This window comes from Tinamus guttatus, unplaced genomic scaffold, assembly GCF_059628265.1.
Source record: "Tinamus guttatus ecotype Peru unplaced genomic scaffold, ASM5962826v1 Tinamus_guttatus_pri_ptg000115l, whole genome shotgun sequence".
Lineage (NCBI taxonomy): Eukaryota > Metazoa > Chordata > Aves > Tinamiformes > Tinamidae > Tinamus > Tinamus guttatus.
Window position 1 is genome coordinate 1,354,403 of NW_028288649.1, and position 27,450 is coordinate 1,381,852.

The 27,450-nt window shown below is 41.4% G+C and overlaps 1 protein-coding gene across 2 annotated transcripts in view; it reads right to left on the minus strand.

The window, feature by feature from the left end:
* LOC104565073 (amphiphysin) overlaps nt 1-27,450 on the minus strand; it is a 187,769-nt gene that overhangs the window by 159,647 nt on the left and 672 nt on the right. The window lies entirely within an intron of this gene.

Genomic DNA, 27,450 nt, shown 5'->3' on the forward strand with positions numbered 1-27,450 from the left:
GCTGTTTGAAGTATTTGTGGATCCGTGAGAAATGTATTTCGGACTTATTGCAAGAATGGATGAAGGCATATGGGAGGTTATGAGAGATAACAATCACAAATTGACCGAGACAATCACTATGGAGAAACAAATAAACTAACATAATCTAACTCGCACTTTGTTCTAGTTGATTTTTTTCTAGGGGGGAAAAAACACACACACAGACCAAAAAAAAAAAAAAGGCACCACAAAAATTTCCATTACTTTTACTTTTAAAAATTATTTGGTATTTTGGCATTATTAAAGGTCAAGCAACATCTCACAACATGAGACGTGTTCTGCAGATGCTGTGCTAACATCACATATTTCTACTCTTCTCATTAAATACTACTAGGGTTAAGCTTGTGTGTTATAAGAAATATATAAGTACAATTTCTTCACATTCAGGCCAGGTATCAGTCTTCCAGGTACTGAAAAAGGCATTTATCTCACAGGGAAAATTGCTAGTTTGGGAAAGGAAGCAGCAGCAGGAGTCTATTAATCTCTTGTTAAGGAAGACTCCTGTTTTCAAGCGCATGACAACAGCAATAATTAAAAAAAAGCAACAAAAACAAACAGAGAAACCCCACAGAAGTAAGAAATTAAATAAGTATTGAGGAAGCCTTGCAGTAATTACTATTCAGACAAGCACTCCGTCATAGGCACATATCACACGGAGAATATGGTTAACAAGGAGCAGGAACTTAGGCTCTGGCCAAAGAATATTTTAGGTCTTAGCACGTTAAAAAAAAAAATCTTCCGGAATGGGGACAATATACATTAATCGTGGGATTCTGCGGTCGTATAATCTTTTAGCCCAGTCACCAAAGCATGCAGCAGAAACGGCAGCCGCATTGACATGCTGGAAGGTCTCCCGTTAGCAAGGCCACTAATGCGGGGCCTCTTGAACGGTTCAGAAGAAACTTCACACCAATGCTGATGCCAGGCTGGCAGGGGACAGATCAACAGAAACCTTCACCATCACATGTAAAACAAAAAGAGTTTCTGTCTTATGTGGGATGATGAAGAGGCACAAACTAGTTGTTCCTGAAAGTTACTGGAAATTAAGCACACAGCTGAATTCAGCTGGTACAACCGGAGGGAACAGGATGGACTAAGTTCATAGTCCTTCATGCCATACACATCCTGGAGCAGCATGGGATAGCAATAAACGATTTGGCTCTTTCATTTTGCATGTCTTCTATGCTAAGGTCCTCCATCGACGGGCAACAAGGGGAAAACGTATCATTGTCCTCCTTCAATACCTTTTTTTTTTTTTTTTTAAGTGAATCCAAAGAATTATCTGTAACAAACTCTGGTAGTATCTGTGCATTTTCTGTGCATCCTTAAATTGCTCCAAGCCCTTGAATACTCTTTGATTTTCCATTCTCCTCAGTGCTTTTGTAAAACACTCAAAGATAGGAAAATACGTTTTAAAAAAAAAAGAATTATCCAATGTATTTTATGTATTAGTAATGGTAGACAGAAATTGATCAGTCAGTAAGTGACCAGGCAATACAACAAATAAAAATAAAATTCATATTTTAGCTAACCTGAAGGAAAAGAGCTATTTTGAAAGAGTACTTGAGCAACAAATAACCTCAAGGGACTGCAATCTGTTCAAAAACATAATGCAAGAAGAAAATCAGATTAAATTCACAGATATCTATTTCCACAAGAGTAACTCATTCAGCTGCAACAGGACACCTGCTCATGCTCTACACTCATCATCTCCACCTGCTTTGGAGTCCTCCTCACACAGGCACAACTTCAGGTGGCCCCTCTAGGACTAGGAATCATTCCCAATGCATGTAAGCAATTGAGGCAGCTTCATATTTCTAAGGCATCTCCTGGGAAGAAAGTCACAAGAGGCTCACAGTTTTGGACTAACATCTTGTGGATGTTTGATCTAGTTAACTTTCACAAGCAAGATCCTGTTTTAGTTCTAACAATATGCTTTCAGTAGATTATTATTTTTTTTTTTTTAGGAAATCAGGTGTTCACTTTAAGTAATAATACTTTTCAGGCTGTTTCCCATTTTAGTCACCATGTGATATCTGATTTTCTGTATTCAGGTTCAAGATTTGGTGCAGTAAAAGGAAAAAAAAAGAATTCAAAACCGTATTTTAATTAGATATAACAAATTTTTATAAAGGTTGCCCATGAGATTGGGGATTCTGCTCAACTTTTAACTCTGCTATATGATTACAGCCCACACTTAGATAACCTCAGGCCCCAAATCCTAACATTCATTCAGTAATTAGGGAGCAATGATGATGAACAGAGAAAAAACACAACCATTCCTGACATGGGTAATAGCAGATCCTACACATTTCTCATTATGAGGCCTACAAACCTTAAGAAGTAAATTTATTTTCCTTTATTCTTCACCATTTTATCTACAAAGCAGTCTACTCATGTTTTTGCATCTTCTTCCTTTGACTTCTAAATTAATCCACACACTTAATGTAGCGATACGGATGTCTAATCTTGACTGCCTCCTCCGGTCTGAGTGGTGACATTTCCACAGATATCCTTATTACAAGAAAGGTAATAACTCGGGCTAAAAACAAATAGTTGTCAGACAGGGCCAGGGCAAAAACTGAAACATAGGTAGGTCCTCCTGAGCATGGGAAAGCTTCATCACAGAGAGGGTGACTGAAGCCTGGACCAGGTTGCCCAGAGAGCCTGTAGAATCTGAGAGACCTTGCTTTAGCACAGCATTTGGCTGAGAGGAACTCTGAGAGGCCTCCTAGCACCTTGCTCCATATGAAAACTTTCACCAAATGCCAAGTGTAAAGAGTTCCCTCCACAAGAGGCACCTGTTCAGAGAAGAATTAAATACCAATCATGCACATTTTAAGCTTTCCTTTTCCAATACTAAATTAGCCTAATGTGCGCAAGAAACTGTGCGCAAGAAACTGTGCGCACAAAAGTCTTGAGCACTGACTGAAGAAAAACCAAACAAACAAAAACACCCACCTTCGGGCCCCCGGTGACCCTCCGCCAGACCCCCGTGTCACTGCGACACAGCAGCCCAAGGGCAGCCAGGCCCTCCCCTTGCCCCTTCCTCAGGGCTAACGGCAGAAGACTGTGGGGCAGTGTGAGGGCAGAGCAGGCCAGGAAAGAAGGGCTCACACAACACTTGAAATTCAGGAATTCTTTTATTTATTGGCCCATAGTGGTTGGCTGGTCTTGGTGCGAGATCTGCAGATGACCCTGCAGCCCCTTCATCTTGGTGTTCTGTGGACAGGTTAGAAAGCGGGTCTAGGTAGAGGGGAGAGCCATTGGCTGTGTGCTGCGCCTGTAGATGTTCTTCTGCCACGCGGCCCGTCATCTGCATCTTTTGACGAGGGACTGGTAACCGGCACAGCTTGGCCGCTGTACGGCCCCCAAGCTCGTCTGGGATGGCTCTGCCTAGATCTTCTTGGGCAGCCCATCCCAGGTGCCGTGGTGAGCAGGAGTGTCACGGTGATGTGTGACATGACATCAACAGCACTAGTCAACAAAGGTGTCTCTGTGATGTCATGTCACGTATCATTGTGACGCTCCTGTTCTCCACTGCCCTTGCCCCTATAAAAGCGGGATCGCTGGCAGGGCTCACAGCTCACTGAGGCTCTTGGTCCTGTGGTCTCAAGGTGACTTGGGAGCTAAGGGCTCCAAGAAGCCTCAGTGAGTTTTATTTGCTGCCTCAGGGTGGTGCTTCGTAATTATTTCCTCACCTTTTATCCCGAAAATGGAACCGGTGGCCACACTCAGGGGAATCCGAAGGAGGAAACTAAGACGGCAGGAATGGAGAGAGAAGATGGTAACGAGGGAGTCGATCAGGATGCGGAGAAAGGATGACAGCGAGAAGATGGAAGTCGATCCTCCGGAGGATTCCCCTGAGCCCATGGAGGTGGATCCACCTATCTGCGAGGAAGAGCCGATGGAGGTGGATCCACCTCCAGCGAAGGTGGCCTGCGTGACCCCCCCGGCGCCTGGGACGGCTGGCGGAAGAAGATCTAAGCAGAGCCGTCCCAGCAGAGCCTGGGGGCCGTACGGCCGCCAAGCTGCGCCCGGCCACCAGCCCCTCGTCAAAAGATCTAGATGAGGGGCTGCGTGGCAGAACAACATCTACGGGCGCAGCGCACAGCCACCGGTTCCCCCCCTTCCCATCCCTACCACCCCCCACCCTCCTAATTCTTAATTGGAATAACAATTAAGAATTCTATCAAGAACATAGGAGATTATCTCCTAGCTAGAAGATAAGCTGGAGAGAGCACATACACTTGCTCAACTAAACAATGTGGAGAAGTCACTCAAGAAATACTACTTCTATAGCTGTTTGAAGTATTTGTGGATCCGTGAGAAATGTATTTCGGACTTATTGCAAGAATGGATGAAGGCATATGGGAGGTTATGAGAGATAACAATCACAAATTGACCGAGACAATCACTATGGAGAAACAAATAAACTAACATAATCTAACTCGCACTTTGTTCTAGTTGATTTTTTTCTAGGGGGGAAAAAACACACACACAGACCAAAAAAAAAAAAAAAAGCACCACAAAAATTTCCATTACTTTTACTTTTAAAAATTATTTGGTATTTTGGCATTATTAAAGGTCAAGCAACATCTCACAACATGAGACGTGTTCTGCAGATGCTGTGCTAACATCACATATTTCTACTCTTCTCATTAAATACTACTAGGGTTAAGCTTGTGTGTTATAAGAAATATATAAGTACAATTTCTTCACATTCAGGCCAGGTATCAGTCTTCCAGGTACTGAAAAAGGCATTTATCTCACAGGGAAAATTGCTAGTTTGGGAAAGGAAGCAGCAGCAGGAGTCTATTAATCTCTTGTTAAGGAAGACTCCTGTTTTCAAGCGCATGACAACAGCAATAATTAAAAAAAAGCAACAAAAACAAACAGAGAAACCCCACAGAAGTAAGAAATTAAATAAGTATTGAGGAAGCCTTGCAGTAATTACTATTCAGACAAGCACTCCGTCATAGGCACATATCACACGGAGAATATGGTTAACAAGGAGCAGGAACTTAGGCTCTGGCCAAAGAATATTTTAGGTCTTAGCACGTTAAAAAAAAAAATCTTCCGGAATGGGGACAATATACATTAATCGTGGGATTCTGCGGTCGTATAATCTTTTAGCCCAGTCACCAAAGCATGCAGCAGAAACGGCAGCCGCATTGACATGCTGGAAGGTCTCCCGTTAGCAAGGCCACTAATGCGGGGCCTCTTGAACGGTTCAGAAGAAACTTCACACCAATGCTGATGCCAGGCTGGCAGGGGACAGATCAACAGAAACCTTCACCATCACATGTAAAACAAAAAGAGTTTCTGTCTTATGTGGGATGATGAAGAGGCACAAACTAGTTGTTCCTGAAAGTTACTGGAAATTAAGCACACAGCTGAATTCAGCTGGTACAACCGGAGGGAACAGGATGGACTAAGTTCATAGTCCTTCATGCCATACACATCCTGGAGCAGCATGGGATAGCAATAAACGATTTGGCTCTTTCATTTTGCATGTCTTCTATGCTAAGGTCCTCCATCGACGGGCAACAAGGGGAAAACGTATCATTGTCCTCCTTCAATACCTTTTTTTTTTTTTTTTTAAGTGAATCCAAAGAATTATCTGTAACAAACTCTGGTAGTATCTGTGCATTTTCTGTGCATCCTTAAATTGCTCCAAGCCCTTGAATACTCTTTGATTTTCCATTCTCCTCAGTGCTTTTGTAAAACACTCCAAGATAGGAAAATACGTTTAAAAAAAAAGAATTATCCCATGTATTTTATGTATTATTAATGGTAGAGAGAAATTGATCAGTCAGTAAGTGACCAGGCAATACAACAAATAAAAATAAAATTCATATGTTAGCTAACCTGAAGGAAAAGAGCTATTTTGAAAGACCACTTGAGCAGCAAATAACCTCAAGGGACTGCAATCTGTTCAAAAACATAATGCAAGAAGAAAATCAGATTAAATTCATAGATATCTATTTCCACAAGAGTAACTCATTCACCTGCAACAGGACACCTGCTCATGCTCTACACTCATCATCTCTACCTGCTTTGGAGTCCTCCTCACACAGGCACAACGTCAGGTGGCCCCTTTAGGACTAGGAATCATTCCCAATGCATGTAAGCAATTGAGGCAGCTTCATATTTCTAAGGCATCTCCTGGGAAGAAAGTCACAAGAGGCTCACAGTTTTGGAATAACATCTTGTGGATGTTTGATCTAGTTAACTTTCACAAGGAAGATCCTGTCTTAGTGCTTCTTTTGCTCTTTCACCATTGTCATATGGTCAGGCAACCAGTAGATTTTTCAGTAGGACCATGAAAATTATTATTAAACAAAATGGCTTCAGTGCTCAAAAGAAAAATGAAAATCAGTACATAATATTCCTGTTATTCCTGATAGGAGCAAATAAAAGGAACGAAGGTCTGATCTGGAATTTGCATCTTAAGCTGTGGTGAGAAATCTAAGCAAACCATTGATTTTTTTACATTATTCCTTCCCCACTCCACCCCTCCTTTGAAGATGGGACCGTGATTAAATAAAATGTCTTGAGGGTCTTTACCTGAGCTTAGATCTCAGATTTAGCAAGGCTGTCTGTCAGAGGCTTTTGAGTCCTGGAAAATACTGATGGCAAGGCTGCAGGTTCTTCAGCTCTATCATGTCAGGTGAGCAGAGTGTACAAGCAGAGGAGCACCTGGAAGGTGACACTCTCCTCTTCTGCTCATCTCCACAGACACCAGCTCTAGTCTAGGGGGTTTATACCTCATTTCAGGCAAAAGAATCTACCCCCCATGAAGCCATCCATTCCAGTTAACATGAACTAATGAACTGTTTCCTTTGCTTATGTGCTTTTGAAATCTGAATAATTCAGTAAAAAGGGAAAGAAAAATCAAATGGACCAAATGTATAATGTATGATACACACATTTGTAAAGAAACATTCTTCACCAAACCGCCGGCAAATTCTCTCAACTCTGTAAAATCCCACTGTGGCAAGCTGACCACAGCGTTCTTTCAAGTGAGATCTTAGATAATTCTTGCAAGGATAAATTTATTCATATGTGTTTTTTCAGTTTGACTTGCTTCCCTTTCATGTTGAAAACAAAGGGAGGAGAGAAAGCGCAAATACCACAATGTATAGCGGAAACTAAAACCTACGATTATATTTCACTCCACAGTAACATGATGAAGAGACATACAGTGTTTCTACACAAAACACGTGCTCTGTACAGACTCTGCCCTTAGCAATTGTTCCACTTGTGTTTACTACTTCTGATTTTTATGATGACATTTTTATTCATTCTCTTTTCCCATTTAGAAGGGGGTCAACAGCAGTGGTGCCAGAAGTATCTGCCCAGTGACAGGGACACGGGAAACAAACATTGTTGTAGGAGACATGATAGCCTCAGGAGGCAAGAGCACGCTGTGGTCAGCAACGGGCACACACAGACCTTGAGCAAGCTGGCACTGGAAAAAAAAAAAACAAACGGTAGTGCAACGTCTGGAGCCTTTCTGCCACGGGAGGTCAGTCATTCAGTAGTTTCCAGGATGGGGTCATCCCCTTGGTAGGTTAGTCCCATAACCAAGTCACTCCACTGCATTTTAATGAAGTGACATAGGTACTTCAGACCAAATGGACTCCTTACAGGCATGAAGTTAGCAGCCCGTTGCAGAGTTTTACTCAGCTTGGTTCCTGGGTTTCACACCAATCAGAGCATTTGCTCACTGACTGTGACTGTCTCCCCTGTCTGTGGCTACAGCTCTTGGGTTTGAGTGCAGCCTGTTCTTGATGCCTACACGCTGCTTTCTGGAAGCTGCACACTCATCAAAGTTCAAGTATGTTCCTTGGATCCTGACTACACAGGCAAGACTCCACAGCAAAACTGTGAGCAATCAGCACGCTAAGTCATCTCAGCCTTGGCAAAAGACAATAGTATTCAGTTCCAAAAGTCAAGAAATAATTTATGCCAGGGCTAAATAATTAAGGGCTCTACTGAACTTTAGAGGTGGAGCCCTATCCTGGGAGTAGCTCACAGATACACCCTCCATCTGGGTGCCCTCTACAGCCCCAAAGGGCTGTCAGAGCAAGTCTGAGCAAGTGGCCAAGACTGCCTCAACCTTCAGGCCCTTTATTCCCCAGCCGAAGAACTGATTTCTAGCTAGAATCTCACGCACAGTCCAGGTACTGCGCACAGAAGGCCATTAGCTGTGCAATGTATATGCCAGCTGCACATTACCCAGGCTGGTTTGTAACTGGAGATAGCACTGCTAGCTCATGACATCTGAAGGTCGGAAAATTCCACTTGGAGGCCCCTGAGACTCCAAAACAGCTCCCAGAAGTTAAATCCAGACTTTGTCATTATACCTGATCAAAGCAACAGAATCACATCAGCTTCTGCGTAGTGCCTTCTAGCTCTGCAGAGCCACAGATAGTGAGACATATTAATACTGCTAACAGAGCAAAATTTAGTGAAAAATGTTATTAGTCCGTCAGCAAGCGAGAGGGTATTTCATGTTATTGCTTTATTCCTTTCCTCTCTGTAGTGTCAGGGGAAGCTACAGTCCCCCTGAGGATGCTCACGAAGCTCTGTAGCAGGAAAGCGCATTCCAGCTAAAGGCTGTCAGCTCAGCAAAAGTCAAAGAATATTAAGAAAAAAAAAGAGAGAGAAATAAGGCTTCCCTGTAGGCCTTAATAGTTCTAATGGCTTATATTTTATCTAAAAGCAGCAAAAAAATAATTTTGTTCATAAACAAGTTCATGCCAGTATTCACATTCAAGGCTTTGCAATACAAACATGTATAGACTGCCTTTTTAAATTTGTCATGCTCTAGCACTGGTCTTCATGAACTAAAACTCAGTGGTGACGTAGAGAAAGAGAGTAAAAGCTTCAGGAGAGGGTAGCTTCTTCTGCTAACATGAAACTTAACAGATTTTCTATTTTAAATGTATCTAAGTCCCCTAATATTAAACAACAACAAAAACTGTTATATTTTGTGAAGAACTCCCATCTTACTCCAGCTTAATATTTGTGGGATTTCATTTCTTTCCATTTAAAATATTCTCAGGGAAATTACAATCCTTATATAGAAGTCCTACGATATCTCATAGACTCAGTATTTAAACTGGGTGATGATGAAGTTTTACATATACGCTCACAAAGAGAAGACACAATTAAGGAAAAAGATACTGTTAATTCAATGGATACTTGGAGTTCTCACAGCTATTATAGGTAACCAGTAAAAAGTATATAGTTGGGCATCTAAATTTTAAGGCAGATAAGTTTGTAATTCATATTCTGGTCTATCAACTGCTTTCCAGTAAAAACAGGAAAACTTCTGGAAATGTACAACTTCTAAAAACCCTATCTGTAGAATGAAAATAGTCCCAAGCTCTGTATTATCACATTATATAATTCTTACATGTCAAAGATCACAGAAGACACAAACCTTACAGAGCTCCCAAAGAAGGAAGACCACATGCATGTGTGCTGCTTTGACACAGGCAGCAGAGAACTGACACAAAACTAGACAGGCACGAGTACCAATGCCCTAGTCACAAATCAAACTTCAGTGAGAGCTCAGACTTCCTTGAACAGCAAACGAATCTCTTTCTCAGCTGAGAAAGGCATTTCCCTCCAGGTGGATTCTCTGCCATCCGGGATGGTGTAATCAAAGCTTTTCTTGCTGTCTGGGCTTTGACAATAATCACAATACAGATCCATCAGCAGAAAGGAGCAACACAGATCCCTTGGAAACCAGGCTTCGTTGTAGCTCCTGATCATGAGATCGCTGGCTTCCAGGAAACTTCACCACAAAAATGTTCATTTCCACATGCATTAGAAGCTAACTATGAACAAGCAGCATACACTTCTTCAAGCTTCCTTATTAGCACATAATACCCTATCAGGCAATAATAAGTACCTATAATTTGGTTTTATAATAGAAGGGCTTTGTTCATTTCTTGAGATTACTGTAAAGCTCCTTTCTGTCTATATATACAGACATTTGGTGCACAGGCTCGGCGGAGGAGTCACTGGAGCGAGGCTTCCATCTGTGGGATTATGCCTGAGCGCGTTGGAGTCGGAACCTCCCCCCGCAATGGTTAGTTTTATCCTGCTGCTATTATTTTGATGTTTTCATTTCATACTATAATCCCTGATTTGCCAAATGCAATGTTTTCAGACTGTTTTCCTTTCTCAGGGAAAACGATCTATGTTTTAATGAAATGCTCATACATCAGACCCAGTAATAAGCATCTTACTTTTGTTCCTAAGGCTCTAGGTGGCTCCGAGTTTGCAGTTATGCTGCTGTGGAGAAAATGAAACAGCAGGCTGCCAATGCCACTTCTGCCCACAACCACTTACTACTGAGATCTCAAGTAAAGCACGGATAGCAAACAAAAACAGTAAGAAAAACCTTAACTAACAGCAACAAAAAAGTCTTAAAGAAAACCACAGACAATTACAAGCATAGTTCAAAGCTTGTGACCCACTTCCCAAATCCTGTTCTGAATATAGGCAGAATGGTCAGGAGTACCTGCCATCCCCCATGGAAATAATTTCATTACCCCGTTCTGCCCATGGCAAGTTATAAACTATTGGACTTTACTGCGTAGTGGATTTTTATCCTATTATCCTATTTAGCAGGTTCAAGCCTTTAATGAACCTGCCTTCGAAAGTGGTTATCATCAATCTTTCTGCATGGGGAACCTGATCTAGCTGGATGGGTCATACAAAAGGCTCCTTTTTTTTTTTTTCTTTTTTCTCTCTTTATTCGTTAGAAGAATCATGCCCCTACTTATACCCTCTCCTTTTTCTGGTACAGCCAACTTCTGATTCACACCCTCACCACATGTATGTTCTGCCTTACTTTTGATTTCAGTCCAGTGAACAACAGAGAGAAAAAGAAACTACACAGGGATAACTAAGGAAATTTAGCCATAGTGAAAAAGCAAGGATATACAAATCTAATAGAAAAAAGTTGGGAAAAGACTGATGTTTAAGTTAACTGCACTGCCTTAGGACTTATATCAATCAGTTAGGCAAAGACTCATTTATACCATGCAAGTATAAGGGGTATTAGATCTCAAGTCTAATCATTTTTCCATTTTCTTGTCCTGAAACAGGCTGCATGCTAACAAAGTGCTGAGCTCTGCAGTTTGTATTTGGGCCAACTCTGGCAGATCTTGGTCAGACCTATTCTATAAAACACAAGTACATAAAAATATAGCATAAGAGCCTCATGACTTAGCAGACAATTTCAGTGCTTCATTATCATTACAGTGAATATTTTTCCTAAAATTACCCATGTCTTCCTTCCCAATGGACATAGAGTACAGTTGATTACCATCACCTTTACCAGTAAGTAAAGGTGAGCACTTTTCAGGCAGGAGAAAGATGATCATGTCTGTACTTAACATTTTCTCTTCTAGACTAAGAAAAGTCAGTTTCCATAACTTTCTTATGTTCCGCTGTTCTCTGGACCTCTGTGTACCCTCTCTATACATTTTTTTCAGGGAACTGTTGCCCAAAAATGTACAAAGGACTCCAGTTGATGTTTCCATAGCTCTGGTTTGAATGGATAATTTACCTGCTGTGCTTTTAGAAACACTTCTATACTGTTTTTTATCATTGCCAAAGCAAAGCTTTTTCCCCTCAGATTGACCTTGTACTCTTGGCTTTTGTTCATTTTTACCAGATTTCAGCTCATTGGTTTTGTTCTTCGATTTATTTTCAATTATCATTGCATCCTCCATTCTGCTTTGGAAAACCTTCACCAGCTTGAGTCATACAAATAGCATCTATTCTTCAATTGAGCTATAGCAGGCACACAAACACAGCTTCCTGGTCAGCTCTTTCAAGGTATGTGCAATACCCTAATAACATCAGAGAACCTTGAGTGACTGTTCAGACTCCGTCCTGACCACCCATCCCGAGGAATCCTTACATTTGTAGTCATTCTAAGTCCTCTGTTGGGCACTCAAGACAAAAATGCTTTAGAAGAAACACAGCTATTTGCCTGAGACACCTTCTCTAAGCCACATGCCATCAAGTTCAGCATGCAGCAAGGCATCTGTCTGATTCGCTACATTGCCACTCAGCACTTCACTGGTCTGTTTTTGGCTTGAAAACACCAATCACATCTACACCTTTATTGAACCTCTGTTGAAGGGCTATCCAGCTGGATGGCCCTAAAGAGCTGCTGTGATGAGAAAAAGCTTTCCATCTGAAAACTTAAAAATGGCCTTCTGAGCTATCATGTGTAAGAACACTGTAAAAAAGCTCTGGGTCAGACAAGTTAGAAAAGGAAAAAAGATAAAAAATCTTTTTGAAGTGGGTGAGATCTCAAGGTTTTCTGTGGTCTTTCCACTGCAAGGGCACGGCTGTTGACACCAGCTTTTTACTAGTTTTGCCATTTATAGTTAATAGCTTGCTGTTCCTCTTTTGTTCCCTCCTTAGAGTAAAACCCCCTTAGAGTAAAAAGTGACCCCCAATGGAAGATGCACAGAAGCAGACAATATCAGAACTATTTTTATCTGACACTGGACCCAACCCAAGTTTTATAAATGAAACTTCAGTGAAGTATTGATAACCTTACACAGCAGAAAAGACCCAAGAGGTCTGAAGTATCATATACTGGATTCCCCTACTGCCAAGTCCTCTATTTACAACTTTCCCATTCTTTCCCATCCTCAAGTATTAAGGTGTGGGGGAGCTTTTTAAAAGTTGGGGGGAAAAATAAGCAATAAATACAATAGATCATCAGTGATTTCACAAACCTTCAGAAAAAAAAATAGGGATGATGTATGAACATTTTTTCGTCTATTTTTGTTTAAAAACACACTCAGGAAAAAAAGATTTTGCAGAACATTGCAGAACATCACTGAACATTTCTAGATTCCTAGTCTCCAGCAGAACAGAGTTTTAGCACTGGTTTTAGAGTTGTTCTGTACTTTATCTTTCATTATGTTAGCTGTATATTAAATACACACTTAAAAAGCAGTGTCTGAAAAAAAACAGCAAAATTATTAGCTAAAGAGTGTTAGAGTAGCTAAAGACTATTAGAGTTCTATGCTGTATATATATTAGAGGTCTACGCTGTGTTTGCTGTATGCTTTCCTAAAATGGCAAAACATGAAAGTGACATAGAGTAAAATATGTTGTGCAAGCATGAATATATTCATAATCAAAACCTATTAATTGTCAAGTATATATATATCTATCAAGGTCTATTAAACAAGAATTTATATTCTCCAGTGCAGGGGAGTGGTGAAAGGGGAAATACTGTTGCTTGCTTGTCCATTCCTTAAGTCTTTGCCTATAGTATTGCCTGTTGGCACCTGCTAGACACAGACCATGGCCCACAGTCCTGTTTTAGCACAGCTCTCCTTCTGAAGCACGCACTTGCAGGGACATTCAAAGTGCACAGCATCAAAAATCTTAGGCACTTTGCACAACAGATGGCATTGGAAAAAAAGCCCATGTTGACTAAATTCACCCTATTGCAATGTAACAAAGTGCTACCTTCCCTGCTACCCTGTGCTTACACAGCTTCTCACACCCCTACCTGACCAGTTCATCTTGATCCTGCACTGAGGTAAATGGCTGCAGATGACAACAGAGCACAAAAGCTTGTGCTCTTGGGACAGAAAGCAACAGTAACACAAACATGGAGAATTGCATGTGGAGCTACAGCAAGATGATTACAACACGAAGTGGTGACTGTCATGTTTTCTCCCAGTGCTCTGGCTGGCTAATGGCTGCTCTAAATTATGCACTACCTGAAACTGCCTCAAAAGGGGCACTTAAGACAGACTGGCCGAGGCTGTCTTCCAGCCCTATGTGTGGTATATTCCCAAGAAACCCTCAACTCTGTGTGTAGGGGGATTATTCACAGGTTTGAAGTGGGTGACAATCTTGCCGCAGTTATATTTCTCTTTCCATGGAGCCAGAGGAACAAGAATTTATTTCTTCTTTTCTATGATTACTGACAATATTCTCCAGACAGGGAAACATACAATGTTGAAATGATATTCAGTCTGTATTCAGGCCAAGTCAAAGCTCTATCCCAGACCACGAACGGCTAATTCTGACCCTAAAACTCAAGGACTCAAGCACTGTTATTACATAAACTCAGGTACTTAGATTTGTTGATGGAGAAGCTATTGCCAAACCACAGCAGTCATAGCCTTCTTTAGTTCACAGTATTCTTCAAAGATCTAAATTGCAGAATTGCTCTGTTTAAAATCCAGAATCATTCATCTGAAGACAATGGGGTTAAAATCAGGGTTTTTGACAGCAAAACTGTTTGCAGAGGGATTAATGCTACTCCAAAAGGAGCTGCACTATGATTTTTGAAAGCAAATAGTATTGCAATAAAATAAGCAAACGGTGCCTTAAATGCCAGCTTAAGAAAAGGCAGTGGACACATAGTTACAATAAACAGTTTTCTACAAAATTGGCATTTTCTGTTCTTCCAAAAATGGTAGCCTCTGATCCTTGATACCCTGTGAGCCTTCAACTGCCTTCAGTATATGTTCGAGCAGGCCACAAGACCCTGTGAAAGACAGACGTTTTGTGAGCCATGAAGTCTGGATTTGAACAAAGTCTGAAAACTGCACTAAGCAGATGTGAGCACAGACTACATGTTTACTGTTTTCTAGTTTCTGGATTTATTATTGTTTACTAGAGATGGTGCAAAGCACAAGCTCAGGGTCATCACTAAACCGACAAACAACATGAGTTATCACAGTACCTAACAGCTTCTTCTCTCTTCTCCATTTCTCTTTCTAAAACCCTCAGTGAGAATCAACTTACATGGGAAAACTGCTGCTGACCTCCACTGGCAGCGAATCTTCACCCTGGAAGCCAGTAGGCTCAGGAGATGAAAAATCACCAGGAGATAGTGCAGCACCTGAACATGCTGCCCAGAGAGCCTGAGGATCTCTTCCTTGGAGACGCTCAAGATGCAACTGGACACAGTCCTGATCAATCTGATCTATCTAGCTTGGAAGCTGGCCCTGCTTTGCATTGGAAGTGAACTTCCACATGTCTCCTCCTAACCTGAATTACTGATTCTGAATTCAAAGTGAAATTAAGGATCAGACATTGCTCTGACTGAAATAGAAAGGAAGAGGCAGGGACAGGAATGGGAACTGTACAAGTTGTATATGGCATTCAGAAACACGCTGAGAAAGCTAATCAAAGGGAAAGAAGGGGAAAACTTGTTTGTTCCCATCTGCAATAAAGACACCCTAGGATTTTGTTGTTGCTGTTGCTAAAATATAAAAACAAACAAGCAAGCAAACAAAAAACACTTTTTTTTTTCAAAATAGTATACCTTGTATACTGTCATATTCTGGTTCTGGGGAGAATATTCTTTTTAATACAAATCAACATAAGCAGTTTGAAGCAACTCTGCAGTATCAAAGGAGGGGAAAAAGGACTGTCTGTCAGGTCAGTAATTCTTGTGGCTTGGCCCACACATTATATAGCTTTGGCTCAAGTACAGCAAGTGCAGCACTGACTGTACCAAATGAAAAGGGACCAATCAAATTGCACGCACGTTCCAACTATCATCAAGCCATCGGTACAAACAACAAAAAATTAGCAAGATTAAAAACAGTGACAGACGGCCTCAGACTGATCTATTAAGCCCTCTGTATTTGTGCGTAGGTGTCTGTGGCAAGGAGGGCAAGCAAAAAGCCTCAGCAGTTGTTGTCTGCATGTGTCCTTGCAAAATTTTAGCACAGTGTCACATGTTTCCCTCCAACGGGATGCCGGGGATGCGCAGGTTTACACAAGTTTGCTGGAATGGGTTTAAGTAGCTGCAAAACCCCAGTAACAGCAAAACACACGGATTGATTTATGCACACCATGACTACAAGGAAAGGTCATCCAGGAACTGCCACGTGCCACTTCTGCAGCTAGTAGAGCCAAACGATTTGTCTCAATGCAAGCAGCATTCCCAGTTTATGGCTGCCCAAAATTTCACAAGAGAGCTTCTCAAACTGAAGGGATCCTCAAAATAAAAAGCTTTCTAACTCAAAAATATATGCATACACACTGCTACATTTGTAAGCACATGTGTATATTTGCAGAAAGCTATGCAACCACCTAGGACTTAAATTCAGTCCCATGCAAAGTCAATACAGAGACCATAGAGCATTAGACCTCGTGCTAGCACAATAAATTGGATTATCACAGAGCCTGATCCTGCTGTCACTAAAATCAGCATGAGCACAACCTAATCTTTAACAGATAGCTCATAGTACGACACAGGTTTGACACAAAGTTTAGCACAATTTGTGATAGGCAGAAAGCCTACATATTATGATGAAGGTATTCCCCAGGATTTCATATGCTATGACTCTGACCCGAATTTTTATTCAGATAGAACTCCTACACAATTCACTTCAAAATCTAGTTTTGTATTAGGATAACCCTCTCTCTCAAATACAAAAATAAAAATAATAAAAGCAGGAACAAGTGTAGCTGAGATGGAATGCTGCTTGGGACTGTATTTTTGCGTGTTTCTTCTTGCTACATGAACAACAGAGTAATCTGTGCATAGTCCGCTGCATTTCAATGAGATTACTTATACAGTAAAATACAACTTTGTATGAGACTGATTCATAGGAAAAGCTCATGTCCTTGAGGGAAAACTTCCTTCATTTCTCCAACACAAACAGGCCTTTGCCTTTTCTCATGAGGAGAGTGAGAAAGCAGGAGCTCTATTACTCCTACACTTGTCAGAGACTAAAGGATCAGTCAGGTCCCAGGTGGGACTAAGGGCATTTATCAGGTCTCTGGCAAAATTAGCTACTTCAGGTTTTATGGACCAAGTAACAATACACACCTACACATTAAGATTAAAAATCAACCCATTGTTTTGAAGTTATTATGCTCCTTATTATACCTCAGGTTTACAAAACACAAAGAGTAACTTGGGATTTTATATTTTGCAACACATTCTTCTGCCAAAGATACATTAATTGTAATTCTTAACAATTCATCCTCTTTTCTAATACAGCTATAAAAATATTTTTTATGCTAGGAACATCAGTGATGTTTTTTGCCCACATTTGAACTTCTAGTCCTCTCATTTCTCACTTTAAAATATATGCAAAGACATTAAGAAGTTGCCAATTTTCACCTTAGTTTTAAATATGTAGTCCCCAAAACTTAAAACTTTCGTTTGGGAGTGCTGGCTTTCATTAATCACTCTGTCACTTTGGTCTTATGCCAACACTATCTCATAGAGAACTGACCCAACATCTTCACTGTTTACTAAGTAGTAAACACTTTAAGGCTGAGTTTGATGATGCTCATATCACCACACATTACATAAAAGGTACCCAGCCATCTGTCTGGGTTCAGTCTATATTAACATGAGTGTGCTTGCTCTTTATATCCATCATAAAGCTAAGACAAACTTCTTGTAAGGCTGTATGTGTAAAACACAAGTTGCCTCTCGTCTTAGTTGCTAAGGAATTCAGAAAAGACTGTTGGCGGAGACAGACAGATGTTTTCCTAAACCTTTGGATGGAAGGAAATTGCGTTCTGTTTTGGAGCAACATGGACTAGCAAAGAAAACCTGTTCTTTCCCATCCAGGACAGAGACACGAAATATGGTAGATGTGGTGGAATAGGGGAATTTTGTCAATGTCAACACAACAACAGTTGCTTCCCTTAGCTTCCCACTCCAACCACATCCCACAGTGGTCCAGCATTCATTTAAGCAAAAGCAAGGTATCCCCTCAATTATTTTCATGTTCTTCAGTGAACATTCAGTCTGACCATGCCATTAGCGTTAAGGACATGCCTTTCACCTCTTTCTATCTTGTAATTGTTAAGTAATTTTGCTGCCGTGCATCTAAATCACCAGTTTGCCCTTAATTTCTCTCTTTCCACACAAAATCACTAGGTTGGGAGAAGGAAATGATGTGCTCTCACAATTCAGTTGTTCAGTACTGTAGGGACCAAACTAATCGTATTTAGGACTGGGGCCCCATTTTTACTGATGCCATTGGGCACACAAACGCTCCCTAGCTGTCCTGAGATGCAGGAGATACCCCACTGCCTTGGCATGGGGCATCTCACTGGAGACCTTGCTTCATGCCTCACCAAATCAAGGTCTAGAAAACATATTTTGCTGGGAGAGACACTGGGCAGAGGGAAAGATGCAGAGAGCACACAATATTTTTACAAAGGAACTTAAACCTTTACTCTCTGCACCTGTCCAAAAACTTTATTTGTATTTATCTGATAGGTGCTAATTGGAAACCTACCAGACCACAAGCAGGACTTGGCAACTCTCTTCATGAAGTCTTTCCTTTTTGATATTTCTACTTCTCTTGTTGTATTAATTATTATAAGACAGAAATTCATCACAAGCCACCAAAGGTGTTTTTTGCCAACACCTAGTGGTGATAGCTTCCCTGAAAGGGAACTGAAAATAGCCTATGCTTCAAAGGGGGAAAGAAGAGATAAGGAATGCTTTGCATTGCAGGCTGACTTTGCACTGCCTTTTTTTTTTTTTCAGATCTGTTAAATTTGCAAATCTTTCACGACACACTAACATAATATAATGTGCTTGATTGACTGCTTTCATGCAAGCGAGGATTTCTTTTTAGTAAAAATAAAGCAAGCTTAAAACAAAAAACTTCTTTGAGCTAAAGGAGGGAAAATTCTTTGCTGGGTTTATAGTACTGCATCCCTGCACGCACATCTGATTACAGATACTACTACGCAATCCTAGGGTAGCACTCCATGGTAAGCATTTGGTAGGATGGGTTACCCACAGATACAGCAGGCAGACCTGGGTATGGATGTTCTCGGTCAAACTGGAAAGCAGATATGGGAGGGGGATATAGGGCACTCAAAAATAGCTGACAAACACTATGTGCTATCAATCAGGCTTGCTAAGTTACCTTTATTATTTTTTTAAGAACATAACAACTGCCTAAATTCTTTCCTGATTTGTTTCTGAGTGTGGCTGACAAATCAAACTAAATCCTCATCCAGCTTCTGAATTACCATTTGGTTTCTCCCCAATATGAAGTTTTGCACTGAAGCTGCTGGCACTGTGCTTGAAAGAAATACCATCTTTGAATGGTGCTACTGGCAAATATACTGCCAGGACGGTGTTAAAAATAAGAGTCTCTTTGGCGCTGCAAAACGCCAGTGAGATTGGTCTTCTCTGGAACATGTCTTTCGCATCCTGAAACCAAGGATTTCTTCGGAGGGTTGGTGGGTTTTTTGTTTGTTTGTTTTTAAATACAGCATCAGTAAGGGTAGGAACAGGGTCAAGAGTCCTAGTGAACAAAGAGAACAAACTTGTGAATGCAGCCCATTGCAGACAGCTTCAGCTCATCCATTTGCACTTTACACCCCGGCGCCTTAAGTACTAGGTCCCTTTGCTTCCCGTTTCCCCTTCCCTATCTTTCAGCCTTTCCCCAGGTATTCAGCACTCGCTACATGGATGCCGTCGCTTTATGCACAGCTTCCCTTCATGCACGAGCAGCCAGGGTCAGCTCCACAGGTCTAGGGAATAACCAGGATTCATTTGTGCCATCTGTCCCTCTTCTTGAGCAAAGCAGGAGGCAAATAAATTTACAGGAGCCTTCATTATGTTCTGAAATTTTGTGATGTTCGGAGGCTCAGGGTGGATTTTTAAATGAGCGGAACCAGAGATACTGCAATTGCCCAAATGGCAAAGAGAACCAAATGGCCCAAGAGAAGTCAAAGCTTTTTGTGAACGGTTTTGGAAACAGTTTGCAACAACTCATGCAGCTATCCCTACGGGGAGAAGAGTAGCAGCAAGGAACAAATGAAGCGAGGAGAGGACGAAGAAAGAAGAGGCAAGAACAACAAACATGAAGAAAGACAGAACTGTGCAAATTCAGCCCACATATTTTTTCTAAGAATTAAGTAGGACGCTGTTTGGAGATCAGCTATCAAGAAAGCTGCATTTTGGCAGCCTGAAAGACTGTCACATTAAAGGAAGAGATTCATTTCTTTAACCCAGAGTTGACAAGCTGTAGTATTTTCTAAATCAAAGGAATTTCCCCTGCACAGGTACCTTTCAATGCCTCTCCAAATCCATATTTCAAATGCATATTTCATCTCAAAACTTTAGGTTTGTTTTGGGCCGCTTCCAGACATCTGGGCATAAACACATTCCCTTTTTGTTCTTTTTGACTTTGTGCTCATGTGTACTGACCCTCTTACATGTGGATCACTTAACTAGACAGCCCTGAAACCCAAAGCAAAGTCATCAGTGTAAGTAACGATGTTTCCATGGCACTGCAGACCGCCATCTACCAGACCTACGCACCAGAAAACCCTCACGCTTCCATAGAGATACAAGTAAATGCTTACTGATGGTTAGAGACTAAAAAAATGATGATTAGAGACTAAAAAATAATTTCAGATGCTCTGTGTTCTTTAGACGACTTCATTTTTTAACCTTCAAACTCCTACTTTATTAAAAATAAGACACTAGCCTATTACAGGCTAGTGTCTTACTTTTCCTAACAAAGCTAGGATTGACAGTATTTTTGTAGGCATGTACAGATGCATGCAAATACCTGAATTACAGAGGTGTTACTTTGTGAAATGCTTTTGAGAAGAACAAAAAATATATGAACTTCTGTTTAGTAATCTAGACTATAAATTGTTTTTTTCCATATACTCTGTTTTAGCAACAACCTAAGACTTTGTTAAGCCTCCCTCTGCTATTTTGTATCATAAAGAGAGTTGATTACAGTTCACAGACTGTATCTCTGGGCTCTGTATCACTAGAACTCATGATGCAAGACTCCTATAGGCACAGAAGAATGGGGTGAATGTGAAGCTGAAAAGTAGAGGGAGCATCACAAGAATTCATCTCTTAACCACGAGGAGAACGAAGCAGAGCATTTTACCTGGAGACGGAACAGTCAGCAAAGAGAGAGGGGAAGGCAAGGAACAGCAACGGAGACAGCAGCAAGGCACTGGGAACTGAAAGACTAGAAATGTGGTCCAGTCCCCCGCTTTAACGTGCTGCTGCGAAAGGAAAGCCCCTGAACATCTCCCCAGCTGCCCTGCCGACCTCCTGAGGTGGCAAAATCCTGTTTAGATATTTGGTTACAGGCCTGTTCCTGCCAGCACCAATTCTGCAGGGCCTTACAGATTAAATGTTGTACATTTATCTGTGCCTTTGTACAGATTAAATGAGGAATTGTTCCTGAGAAAACAGAGAGAGAGCAGCCAGCACAAACAGGCTATTCCCTGCATCAGCTTCTTTGCTGCACAATTGACACTTCAGAAAGGTGGGAGATGCATGTTTACCATAGGCCTATGTTTTCCCTAATGCTTTTGAATAGAAGAATAATCCCCAATTAGCAGAGACTCACGTGACAGGACAACATGATTGCTCTTCCAAGTTGGTCACTGCTTGTGATCCTGGCAACTACTAACTAAGGAGCTACTCATTAAGTCTGGATTAAACTCTCTTGCATTCAAGAATAGCAAAGGCTCAGCGTGGTGCAGCACTGATGCTGCAAAACACTCAGGGAAGAGACTCAGCATTTGAATCCACATTTAGGACTGGAGGCTCCCGGCAGCTGAGTTTACAGCAGAGCCCGGGGAACTAAACCAAAAAACAACTCCCAAAGGAATATGCCCTCTATGCTGGGTACCTAGAGCCATCTGCTACCTCATCTGCCCCTGCTCCTCTGTCCTGGAGGTAAGAGGACCAGCTGAGCAAGCAGTGACTGCTGCCTGAGCAGGGGTAAATCCCACACTGGAGAACTGGGGGCTTTCAAGGTGATTCAGTACTCAAAATTATTGCAAGACACTGTCTCTTTGCATGATTTGTTAAGCACAGAGAGACACCAAAGCTTATGGAATCCAGCCATGGAAAAAGGTGGTGGTGGTAGAAAGTCATCTCAGGCTGATATTCTGGTGTTCCCACCAGGAGGACCGTGCTATGGCTTTATGAACATGATCTGACAGTGACAGAGCAACTTTATGGATCACGAAGATGGGACATTCACTTCACACAAATTCCAAACCCAGGCACAGACACCACACTGCCACCATTGCCATCAAAACAGAACAGCCGAAAAAGCATCTTTTACCCTTTGCTTCGCTCTCTCCCTAACTTCGGTCTGTCCTCCCACGCTCACTTTTATTCCCTGCCCAGCCAGTGCCAGAGGCTCCGCACAGCTGGAGCCCCAGCCAGCCACAGTCTGCAGCTGCTCCTGCAGGCAAGATGGGAATGGGCACCCTGCTCGCCCTGCCTGCTCTGCCATTTATCCCCAAGGAAGTATCGTGCAAAAGCAAGCACGGAGCAAGTGCTCCTCACTCACAGGTCCTCCTAGCTAGCACAGAACAGACACTTGGGCTATAGAAGTGACAGGCAAAGTTTATTCCCACTCCCAATCACAGGTCTCTCGCCCTCACCATTTACATCAGCTGGGGAGGAAGGGGGAAGGAGCAGAGGCTCCTTCTGAAACCCATCACAGCCCCGCAGCCCATCAGCAAAGGGCAGATCTTGGCTGAGAAACCTCAGGTCTTGGGCAGTACTAAAATGCCAGAGAGAAAGGATTTGCTGAGGGGGGAAGCATAGCCAAGGGGAAAATAGTTGAGACTCAAATCAAACCAATTGGTAGCAGGCATGTTTTTAGAGAGAGATTTAATGAAATGCCCCGAGACAGACAAATGCCAAGAGATCATCTGTAGCGTGGAGAGGAACACACACACAAGATTAGGAATTAAAAAGGAAAAGAAGACAAGCGAGAAGAAGACATTATCTAGCAAGAACAGAGGAAGAGGCAGCTTTGGTATTAATGCTGTGGTCAGTGAATGTGGAGACACAGAGACTCATAAAACTGAGGAAGAAGTGCTTTCTGAACCTGACAAGTGCTAAGGAGGAGGTGCACTGCACTGCACAGTGGCTCACAGTGTCAGGATCGTCACTGCATATGGGGAGAAACCGAAGACACAACAGGGAACCTGGCACATTAAAACCTAACTGGAAGGAGCATTCCCCCATCTTTTGTTTTTGTTGTCCTTATTTATTTATTTATTTATTTATTTTAAATACACATACTTGGCACCCAGGGAGCCCAGAATCTACCTCGGTATTTGAAACAGCACTTTAGAAATTGAAAGAAGAGAAAGGAATCAATATTTCAATAATAGCCACTATTTTGCTCTGTTGACAAGGTCAGCTGGATCAGAGGGCATGCTGGCACAAAAGGAGAATGGAGAGGGAAGCTACTTGTCAATTTTGAGGTACAAAGATAGGCAGCAAATTCTACTGCATCGAGCAAAGATAGAACAGGGAAGAAGAGGCTTCAGCTGTGAAATAGGAGATTTATACTAAATGAGAGGACGAAAAAAAAAAAAACCTCTAACTGCAAGTGACTAAGCATTGATATAGTCCATTTGAGGGAGACTGCAAAATCTCCTCCTTAAATATTTGCAAAGCAGGACAAGAAAATCACTCCTAGGGAATAATTTAACTATGTCTGATTTTGCTTTGTTGAGACGAATGTGTCAAACAACCTCTTAAGCGCCCTCTTAAATATAAATTCAAGGTTATTTATGCTTGAGAAATGGCATTCTGTACCTTACACTATACCATTTACATGAGAATCCACTGATTTCAAACTCATTTTAAAATCTTTTCAACTCAGAGAGGAACAATTAATTGTCCGAAGACAAAGCTGCTCCTATTGTGTGTGATGTGCTTGTACCAGCAGGTTATTCAACTTTGGGGTCTGCCATAATACTGTAATAGCTTCAGGGTATGAGCTCTTCTAACACATCTGGGGTCAGTACTTTAAGCCATAAGCCAGCAGTTAGCTTTTATAAGCTTGAGCTTTCTAGAATCGTATCACCACACTTGCAGGTCTGCACAGGTGCAGTAACATAGTCAGTGTAACACTAGTTACCCCCAAAGTTCTCATGACCCACAGTATTTACTGATTTAACGTTTGGATAGGACAGAGCATTCAGCTGACCAGAAGATGAACCTCAAAAAGCCTGTTGTTGGATTCGCGAAAGCTGCTTAGGAAACTCCAGGGAACAAGCCTCACTGAGTGTGACTTTCATCAGTGTTGCCAACACTGAGCGTGTGCACTTAGTTACAGGTGTTAAGTTAAATAGTTAGGACAACAGGATTATTACTAGGGTCATCATTTGGGTTGGCAGCTTAAGTTCAATTTTCCAGCGGAACCTAGAGATCCCAACTGAGCCGCTTCACCCAAGTCATCTTGTCTTCAGGACGGGCTCAGCCAGTCTCAGTTATAAATACATCTATTTGTTTTTCAATAGAAACATAGCCTTAAGCATTGGAGTGTTTCATTTACTTTTATATTCACTCCTAAATTGATCTGATGCTTTTAAAATGGTAATTCAGATTCTTTGCCTGACTGCTGGAAGCTTCCAGCAGATGCTACAAAGCCCCATCAAATCCAAACTTTCTGAATATTAAGGGAAAAGTCAGTGAAGAAACACAATGGAGAGCAGAGTAGATTCATACATAGAACCATTTCTCCTATCAAAATCATGAGACCAAATCTGAGCGCCAGGGCTCACGTGCTACTGGGAAGAGCTGAGTGGCCAGTTATTACTTAAGGTTCTTTAAAATCCTTTTGCATTTTGTATATTATTCTTGTTAGCTGTTTTCCTCCCGTAGCACTTTAATTCATATGAGATCCTACTTCCTTCTTTACTCCTACACTGTTTTGTAATGTCATTGCAGTATCAAGCTATTGGAACATTACACTATGGAAAGGGATGAGGTACAAGTAATTTACAAAATTTTCTGGAATTTTATAAGAAAAAACCCACAGAGTTGATCTTATCAGCTCTATCATACAAATACCAGAAGTCTAGTGTACTCATCTGTAATAATCATAGAATCATTATGGTTGGAAGAGACCTTTAAGATGATCATCGAGTCCAACCATAAACCCTTCAACACCCTGCCTGCTAACCCACATCCCTAAGTGTCTCATCTACAGATTCATGAACACTGCCAGGGACAGTGACTTCCCTGGGCAGCCTGTTCCAAGGCTTCACCACTCTTTCCATGTAGAAATTCTTCCTAATGTCCTGAGTCTCCCCTGGTGCAACTTGTGGCCATTTCCTTTTGTTCTATCTGTAGTTATTCTATAACTGGGTTTTGTTTGTTTGTTTGTTTAAAACTGGAAAATGGCATCATATCCATCATATGGTTCCATTCATAGAACTCATGCATTAAACATTTCTAAGGGAAGACAGATAGGTTTGTATAAAATGAAAAGCCTTAAGCAAAAATATAAGAAGATGTTTTCATGGCAGTTATTTAACTTCTGTCATATAAATACTGAACAGACACGCATGTATATAGGCACATGCACTAACTGTACCGTACAACTAAATTTTCTCCTTGTCTACAATGAATTGAAGAGAATGATTCTGCCACTGGAAAAAAAAAAAAAAAAAAGGTTGAAGGCTTATATTTGATAGCCACTCCATGAGGCAAATGCATCCAAGTCTCGAGAGTTCTTAACACAAATGTTACATGAATAACCAGTAACTGAAAGCTATTTATAAATGTGCTATAAGACTGCTTGAATATTGGGACACATTAAATAAATTGAAGCCACTCAAATGCAATATAAGTAACAAAATAAAACTACTTGGAAAGTATTTAAAAATCACGCTAAGCTGGTTTCACAAACCCATCCCGGTTATACAATCACAAATCAGATTTTCAGTTCCTAGATACAGTTTACTGGACAACAGTACAGAACTACTGACTTTAAAAAAAAAAATAAAAGGTACCTCAGCCCCTCAAAATAAGGTGTGCTTTGATACACCCACACATTTCTGCAGAGACCTCCCACCTTGGAGCAGACACACGTGAAAGTTGCACACATTATATTAAGGATTAGCCTAGTGCTTCACTGGATGCTCAGTGACAACAATACTGACAAACACCGTGGACAAAGGTGGCAGGAGACTGTTTTAGGCCTCTACTCCTACTACTGACCCAATTCTTCAAACAAATGAAGAATATATATGCATTTTAGCTGAAACAGCTCCAGTCTAGATTTGCAAAAATGGAAATGCGTTGTGACTTTGGTATTGAAGAGGTCAGTATTTTATGACCTTGAGAGGTAGACATGAATATTTTAAAAAAGAAAATTAATCAGCTGCCTTTGACAGCCTCAGCTCTTACATTGTTAAATAATGTCATGATTATGCATGGGACTTTTCTGCTTTTTAATTGTTGTAATTTTTATTCCCTTAGAGATCCATAGAGTTCAGTAGAGGGCACAAGGGAAATGGGATTTATAGGCAGAGAAATATGGGGAATAGTGAACAAAAAAGTAATCTCTCTTAATTCCTTAGAGACTTATTATGTAAAACATATAGCAACACAGAAGACAGGCTGGAGGCAAACAGAGGTTATATTTGCCCTCAGAAGGATGACTTGCATTAACTTGCCGACAACTTGCCTCTCAAATTCATGCTGACAAGAGCTTTATAACAAACCATACAAACAGCTGATACACATGCTATATATAGTCATACACAAATGTTTTTCTGCTTGGTTTAATGTGAGCATCTAGGGTCCTACTCTGAGAGATGTACAGAATAGCTAAACAAGAGCTGTCTAGGTGGAACATTTACACCCATTGGCTTTTATCAGTAAAGAAGAATAGAATAAACAAGGACCAACAAGGCCCTGATCTGTTAACAAAAACTCTTGCAAAAATCCCCCACATACATCCGGACTTTCCTTGCTGTTCAGTACCAGGCTGGAATAAAGCAAGAGTTTTCCGAGCTTTCTAAGCAATAAATGTAATCACACACAGTTTCGGTGTCATGCTATGAAGAGGCAGTTGCAAAACTAAAGCAACTGCTGATGAAGAAAAAAAAAAAGCAGGTGTGGGCCTCTCTGCAAGCAGCACGGTACGCGGGGTGGTCGCCGCGGATTACTGACACGAGAGATTTAGCAGCTCCAGCAGCACCTCTGTAGCTGGACTGCTCAGCTGCCAAGTGAGCGCTGCAAGGAGGATCCCTTTAGTTCAGGAGGATGAGCTGGGTGGATATTAAAGGAAATACAATCCTCTTAGAAGGAAGGCTGAGAGCGTGCGTGTTTGTGCGCCTATGCGTGGATGAGAGGCCTGGAGACTGATAAACCTTTATTTCTATGAACGCATCGGGCCAGTGGATGTGTTCCTGCTATCAGAGGACTGTTCCCAGCCATTTGAGGCTCCACTGGGGAGCCTCATTTCTCACTAAAGAGCAGAGGGTGAGAAAAGCGCAGATCAGCGATGTAACCCAGCATCGCCCAGTGCTCCCATCCACAGCGGGTTCAGTCCCAGTCCAGCTGTGCTGCCCAGGCGCCAAAGCAAG